Source organism: Manihot esculenta, chromosome 14 (genome assembly GCF_001659605.2).
Source record: "Manihot esculenta cultivar AM560-2 chromosome 14, M.esculenta_v8, whole genome shotgun sequence".
Lineage (NCBI taxonomy): Eukaryota > Viridiplantae > Streptophyta > Magnoliopsida > Malpighiales > Euphorbiaceae > Manihot > Manihot esculenta.
The window spans coordinates 20,769,763-20,778,151 of NC_035174.2; positions in this window are offsets into that span (position 1 = coordinate 20,769,763).

Genomic DNA, 8,389 nt, shown 5'->3' on the forward strand with positions numbered 1-8,389 from the left:
CGTGTACTCCTCTACACTCATGTGTTCTGTCTGCCTCAGCTGCTCAAACTCAATCATCTTCAGTTCTCTGGAACTGTCTGGAAAAGCCCATCCAGCAAACTCATTTGCAAATTCCTCCCATGTCATGCCGTCTAGTCTTGGGTCCACATAACACTTGAACCATTCCCGTGCCTTTTTGCACTTTAAAGTGAACCCTGCCATCTGAATGGCCCTGCTGTCGTCTGCCCCTAGCTCGTCCATTATCGTCTTCACTACCCTCAGGTACTCAAAGGGGTCATCCCCTGACTTGTATTTGGGAACATCCAGCTTAAGGTAATCTGTCATCTTCACCTTGCTCCCATCGGCTGAGCTAGGTCTAGAAGGTTGAGCAACTGGGGCTGCTGGTTCTGTAGGTGGTGGAGGTGGGGGTGCAGCATTCCCCGAGGTGGGGTTTGCTGGGTTAGGATAGAAGGGTGAGGGTGGATAAGCTGGGTACTGTGGGTAAGGTGGATAGAAAGGTGGATAAGGCATGTAGGTAGGGTAAGGGTTAAAGCTGGAGTAATCCGATGTGCCTCCCATCGGATACCCCGAACCCTGTGGGAAGGGTGGATAATGGGGTGGAAAACCATACCCCGAGGCCTGAGCGCCTCCCTGCGACTCCCCTGTCCCTTCTTCCGACATGCTGACATCCAGATTCCCATCCCTCCTCTGATCCTCTTCCATAACCTCCCTCACATCTGAAGAACTTCCTCCTCTATCTGTCCCCCTTCTGCTAGCATCAAAAGACCTTCTAGGGTCCCTTGACATTCTTTCTCTGCTTGCTCTACATGACATTGCCCTAGGCAATGCAGGAGGACGGGCATCAGTGCCTTCATCCTGGGGTGGTACTCCAGTCAATCGTGCAGATCGACGAGTTCCTCTCATCCTGTTTTCTGAAAAACAGTACACAACACTAAAAACATCAGCATCACATGAATCATGTGGAAACACATGAACCTGTATCACATACATAACATACATATCATAGCATTAATGCTCATGCACGTATTCATGGCATTTCACATTATCATACAAGACAGGACTCAAAATCCTATCCTAGTGGACATGATCCTCCTATTGTGCTTGACCTTCTAGAACATCTATGAGCCCGACACTCTAGGTCCGATCATATGAACCTAGGGCTCTGATACCACTCTGTAACGACTCGGAAACCGGACCGCTACCGGCGCTAGGGTCCAGATCGACTTAAGGCCGCCGGGACCCGTAGCAAGCCTAACATACATCCTGTGAACCTGTTTAATCCCATACATGATCAACAACATACATAAAAATTTTAAACTTTTTCTTTTTCATCCATAAACCAAACTCAACCTGTGCATGCACCATACATAATCATGAACATTAACCCACCTTGGAGTCCTCATCAATGCTCCAATGGGGTGACATAACATGCATCAAGTTTGGTTAAACATAACTATCAATAAAAAGATCATGTACTCATGAAGGGATTACAACATACTATGGTCAAGCACCACTCTATCCTTAAGACCATCATCTCATTACATTTCTACACTGTACTAATATATTACATCATATTCATGTCAACTTCTAACTAATACAATAACATAACTCTACTCCTGCTGACTTCCTGGTCTACCCTGTACCTGCTAGGGCTGAGCAATTCTCGGTCTAAACCGAAAAACCGAACCGAACCGATTAAATTCGGTTTATCGGTTCGGTTAATCGGACAGATCGGTTTGGTTCGGTTAGTAGATTTAAAATTATTCGGTTTTCGATTCGGTTCGGTTTAAACATGTTAAATAACCGATCAAACCGAAAAATCAAACCCAACCCAACCCAGCCCAACCCAACCCAACCCAACCCAATCCAACCCAGAGGGCCACCGGTTCAGTCGGCGGACGACGACGAGTTTCACGAGTCACCGGTTCTCCTTTCACCTACCAAAACCCCCCACACCCTTTCATGGATCACAGATTATATACAGCAAATGGGTTTCACGAGCATCACGTAATTCCACAGAGACCCGCATCTAGCAGTCAGAGCAGTACTGTGGAATCTTTCAGCGGTCCTAGGCCGCCGGCACAGCAAACAACAACGGCAACAAAAAAATCGAAGCTTCCGTTGGTCCTAGGCCGCCGGCACAGCAAACAACAACGGCAACAAAAAAATCGAAGCTTCCGTTGGCGGCGACAGCCCCGAAGAAAAACCATCATCGGACCCCACCGATGGTACCGGAGGATTGTCATAGCGATTGTGATTCGTCGTCATCGGTGGTTGACGATAGAATATTTATTAAATTATTTTGTTGAAATTAGAAATAAAAAATTAAAAAAAAATACAGATTTCGGTTTGAATCGAACCGAACCGAACCGAACCGATTTTTATCGGTTCGATTCGGTTCGGTTATACCTTTATAATCGATTTTTTCGGTTTTATAAATTTTAACAAATCGGTTTTCGGTTTTATCGGTTCGGTTCGGTTCGGAACCGAACCGACCGATTGCACAGCCCTAGTACCTGCAAACCTGGGGGTCAAGGGAGAGGGGTGAGCTATAAAGCCCAGTGAGCAGAATAATAAAAACATTATATTAACATTTCATGCTTTCATGGAATGCATCACATCACAAACATATCACATCAAGGATGAACTTGTCACCAGTAGCCCTCTACATATCCAATAGTGCCAGAACGTAGAATGGGTCCTGGTCTTTCTCTTACATAGCATAACATAACATTCCAATGTACCAGAACGTAGAATGGGTCCTGGTCTTTCTCTTACATAGTGCCAGCGAACGTAGAATGGGTCCCACTGGTTTTTCATTCCATACCATACATATCATATTGTCACATCATAGGTCGAGGGCTATGGATCATCCAACGTTCATCCATATCAACAACAAAATATGCAATGCAACATATTCGTGAATTCTAATGCAAACAACCTAGTATATCTCATGGCATTAATGATGCGTGAATCATGCTAAAATGTCCATTATTTGCTTTAAAATGTAATGAGTTATTCCACTCACCTCTGGATAGCTCTGACCAGACACTGGAGCAGCTGACTCACTGCTGGGGTCCTCGGGTCCGAACCTACACAGGTGGACTCAAATGAGGGATCAAACATACATGAACATAACTCTAAACTACTCCCCAAAAACCCCCTAGAAAATCATGAAACAATCATAGAAAAGCATGCAATGGAGGGCTGGACAGGGCACTTTCGGTGGCAGGTTCGGCGGCCGAAAGTCCCTTCAGAGCCGAAAATCAGGCAGGTTCGGCGGCCGAAACTCCCAGACAGAGACGAAACTCATGCATGTTCGGCGGCACTTTCGGCGGCCGAAACTGCCCTCCAGAGACGAAAGTCCTCTTTCGGGGGCAGGCATCAGCAGCCGAAGGCTGCCTCCACAAGCGGGTTCGGCGGCCGAACCTGAGTTTCTCCAAAGTGGCAGAAACTCAGCTCCAACATGCACAAACGCCTCCCAAACCTTTCAAACATGCATAAACCTATTCTACAACACTCCCAATCATACTCAATCAAGTATACAAGTTCATAGGGGTCTCAAACTAGCCTAAACCCCAACTACAACACATCAAACATACCCACATTGCTCATAAACACACATTAAACCCATAAACTCAAAACAACCTAAACATGCATTTCTACTCCATAAACTTGCATAAAACTCGTTTAAAACACATCATAAGCTAGAGATCAACTCTTACCTCTTGAAGATCGAGAGTAGAGGCGATCTAACTTGGAGTTGGGAGAGATTTAGCTCCTTGGGTCTCCAAGGTCAAAAACTTGTTCTTTTGCTCAAATACCTTCAAATCGACATAAAACTTGTTAAAACATGAAAGATCAGAAGGAAAAGCATTGGAAAAAACCTTAGGAGAGCGTGAACTCACCGTGGCTGAAAATGGGGAGAAAACCTCGCCCGTTTCGGCCATGGAGCTCTTATATAGGGGCTGCCAGACTACCTTTCGGCAGCCGAACGTGCCCCCACATCTCATGCATGTTCGGCGGCCGAACATGAGGTTCGGCGGTCGAACCTTTGAAATTTTTGGAAGCCTAACTTGCCCTCCAAAACCATCCAATGTTCGGCGGCCGAACCTGGAAATGTCTCCTTAGTCTTTTTCATACAAAACTCAAAATCCTTTTTACTTAAAACCATTAAAATACATAAAAACATTTTATGAAAACATGCTTTTACCCTTCTAGAGGTTTCCGACATCCAAATTCCACCGGACGGTAGGAATTCCGATACCGAAGTCTAGCCGGGTATTACACATATAGTCTAGTGAAACCAAAGTCGCGTATCTGTTAACGTTGTGAGAAAATTGTTTGAAGACTTTAGGAGTAAATCGTTGACAGTGATCTAGATTTATGGATAAATTATTTGAAAACTTTACTGATCTCTCTAGGAGTACTAGGTCAAGAGAAAGTCATAGTGAAAAGAAAAAAATCAAAAAATAAAGAAATATTGTTGGTATCTAATATAGATAGTAATCTAAACAACTGGAAATTACCATCTATTTCTGCTAATCTCATCTATAAATCAAACTCCAACTTTGTTTTGAAATCGAATTATGTTGTAAATACGATGGAACAAGCAACCCCTGTCCATGAAGGGTTCCGGTCATTGAGCTTATTTTCTGAAGAGCTCATAGAGAAATATTAAGAAAAATACTTATTCCTTCATGTGGGAATGGTACATGTTGCATTAAAATCTGCAACTAGGCTAAGTTTAAATACCTCAACCATACTTTGTATCAGAGATAAAAGGTATAATAAGTTTAATGACTCCTTATTAGGAGTTATAGAATCTTCTTTATGTGATGGACCTATCTATTTCTCTTGTTATCCAAATCTCACTCTCTCTTTGATAGATCCACACATAATGAAGGCCTTGTCATTGGACATCAAAACCTTTGGTTATGATATGATGCCTAGATCTGAAAATATAATCCTAATTTATAGGATTCATTATAAGTTAATGAACACGGTAGTACCTAATCTAAGGGAAGAAGCAACTAAATTGATTACTCCCAAAGGAATCACTACCTTATTTGTGACAAATATATCTAGAGGAAATCCTATGGTTTCAAAATTTATACAGTGGGATCAGGTTAATCTACCTGAAAATTGGATTTTAGAGGAAGCAGTACCTCCTAAAAAGGAGGATTCTACTTCGCTGCAGTCTATAATTGAAATCAAGAAAGGAACAATAGCAATCTCTTTTGCTAGAAATAGGAGCATTATTGTAACGACCCGAAAATCGGACCGCTACCGGCGCTAGGATCCGGGTCGACTTAAGGCTGTCGGGACCCGTAGCAAGCCAAACATACATCCTGGAAACCTGTTTAATCCCATACATGATCAAGAAAATACATAAAAATTTAAAACCTTTCTTTCACATATCCAACTCAACCTGAACATATACTGTGCATAGTCATAATCATAATTATGATCCCTCTGTGGGATCTCATCAACGCCCCAATGGGCAATACATCATGAGATGAGTTGGCTTTCATAAACATTATAAAACATTTAAGATCATGTAATAAAAGGGATTCCTCATACACAATGTCAAGCACAATATCTAATCCTCAATATCAACACATTACTGAAACTGTACTTTTACATAACATTCATACATCTATCATGTCCACACTAACTATTACATACACGTGACTTCATTACTCTTGTAAACCTCCTAGTCTACCCTGTACCTGCAAACCTGGGGAAATGGGAGAGGGGTGAACTACTAGAGCCTAGTGAGCAGAATAATAAAACATTTAAATCATATGGATCATGGAATGCATCACATCACAGCTAATCACATCAAGGATGAACTTGTCACCAATAGCCCTCTACATGGTCCAACTGTGCCAGAACGTAGAATGGGTCCTGGTCTTTCCCTTACATATCATAACATAACAGTGTCCAACTGTGCCAGAACGTAGAATGGGTCCTGGTCTTTCTCTTACATAGTGCCAGCGAACGTAGAATGGGTCCCACTGGTCTTACTTTCCGTACCGTACATATCACATCGTCATATCATAGATCGAGGGCTATGGATCATCCAACATTCATCCACATCAACATAAAAATACGCAATGCAACATATTCGTGAATTCTAATGCAAGCAACCTAATTCATCACATGGCATTCATGATGCGTGAAACATGCTATAAAGTTCATTCTTTGCTTAAAACATAATAAGTTATTCCACTCACCTCTAGATAGCTCTGACCAGACACTGGGGCAACAGACTCACTGCTGAGGTCCTCGGTTCCTCGGGTCCGAACCTACACAGGTGGACTCAAATGAGGGACCAAACAAACATGAACATAACTCTAAACTACTCCCCAAAAACCCCCTAAAACATCATGGAATAATCATAGAAAAACATGCAAGAAATGGCTGAACAGGGCACTTTCGGCGGCAGGTTCGGCGGCCGAAAGTCCCTCTAGAGCCGAAAGTCAGGCAGGTTCGGCGGCACCTTCGGCGGCCGAAAGTGCCAGACAGAGACGAAAGTCTCCTTTCGGGGGCAAGCTTCAGCAGCCGAAAGGCCTGCCTCCCCAGCCATGTTCGGCGGCCGAAAGTTCCTTCGGCTGCCGAACCTGGTTTCTGCCAAAGGGCAGAAACTTGGCTCCCTTATGCATTTGTGCCTCCAAAACTAACCAAACATACATAAACCTATTCTACAACATTCCCAAGCATTCACAAGCAAACATACAAGCTCCTAGGGGCATCAAACCATCAAAAACCCCAACTACAACACACAAGCAACTCACATTGCTCAAAAACACATATAAAACCCATAAACCTAACTATGAGCTAAACATGCATTTTACCCATAGATCTTGCATAAAACTTACTCTAAACATAAAATGAGCTTAAGATCGGCTCTTACCTCTTGTAGATCGAGGGAGAGGCGTCCTAAACTCGGAGGTGGGAGGTTTTGAGTTCTTGAACCTCAAAGCTCCAAAACTTTGCTCAAAGCTTGAAAATCTTCAAAACCAAGTAAAAACTCATGAAAATCGAGTAAGATGGGAAGGAAAGAACTCAAGATCGGTGAGGGGCAGCGGAGAGCTCACCTTGGCCGGAAATGGGGAAAAAGCTCGCCCGTTTTCGGCTAAGGGACCCTTTTATAGTGGCTGGCCAGGTCACGTTCGGGGGCCGAACGTGCCTCCGCATGCATGCCATGTTCGGCGGCCGAACTTGAGGTTCGGCGGTCGAACCTGGACTTTCCTCACTTATGCTTTCGGGGGCCTAAAGGCGCTCCCGAAGGCATGCATGTTCGGCGGCCGAACTTGAGATTCGGCGGCCGAACCTGAGTTTTCCTTCAAGGTTGTTTTCATGCAAAAACTCATTTCCATTTTACTTAAAACCATGAAATACCTTAAAATATTTTATGAAAACATGATTCTACCCTACTAGAGGCTTTCGACAGCCGAGATTCCACCGGACGGTAGGAATTTCGATACCGGAGTCTAGCCGGGTATTACAATTATAGATGTGAGGAGATTATTCTCAGGAACATCCATAGCTTCTGAACCTTTACCACCTAGATCTTCAATATCTTCATTCGAGCCTCTTAATAATTCGATAGGTGGAATACATAGGACAAAAGAAAAAAATTGCTCAATTAGTTTATGAAAATGATAGCCTAGAAAGCCCTACTCCTTTAGACATAGGCTATGACAAATAAAGTATTATTTTAGACCATTTAAAATAATGATATTAGAAAGAAAAGAAACACCATTTAATAAATGGTTTTGTCTTAATTTTCCTGAAAATGAATAAAAGTTTTGGCATAAAAGATTCGAAGCCTATAAGCGAAAGGAAGGGACTAAATCTTTCCTTGAATTTTTAAAGTATTGTCTTTCCTTAAAAGGAAGAAAGTTTCCTGATTTTGATGATACAGTTTTCCTCTACACCCTTGAATCAACATATAGGAATTTTATTATGAGCAAGAGAAAAATAATAAAAGATGTGCATCCTCCTCTCACTGATATCTCCTACAAAATATCAGAGTTATCATATGTTGAATGCATTCCTTTTGCTCAGGAAGGAAAAGACAGATCAATAGTTCAGCAATAAAACTTCACAAACTTGAGTCACCATACTATTGGTCAATAACTTAGTAGGGTAGAAAGCCAAGTCTCAAAACTTAAAACAACGACCAACTACATTCCTGAAATGGAAAAAGGAGAAACTTCTAGTCTTAATCTAGAAAAGAAAGTCCTATTTAAACTCATGGAGTCTGAAAATCTAGGCTTAAAACTAGCCAGAGAACCATTCCAAGAAAATTGATGAGTTAACTAAAAGACTAGCAGAAGTGGGAATAGGAGGAGATTCAAAAAAGAAATCTATTGTTCTA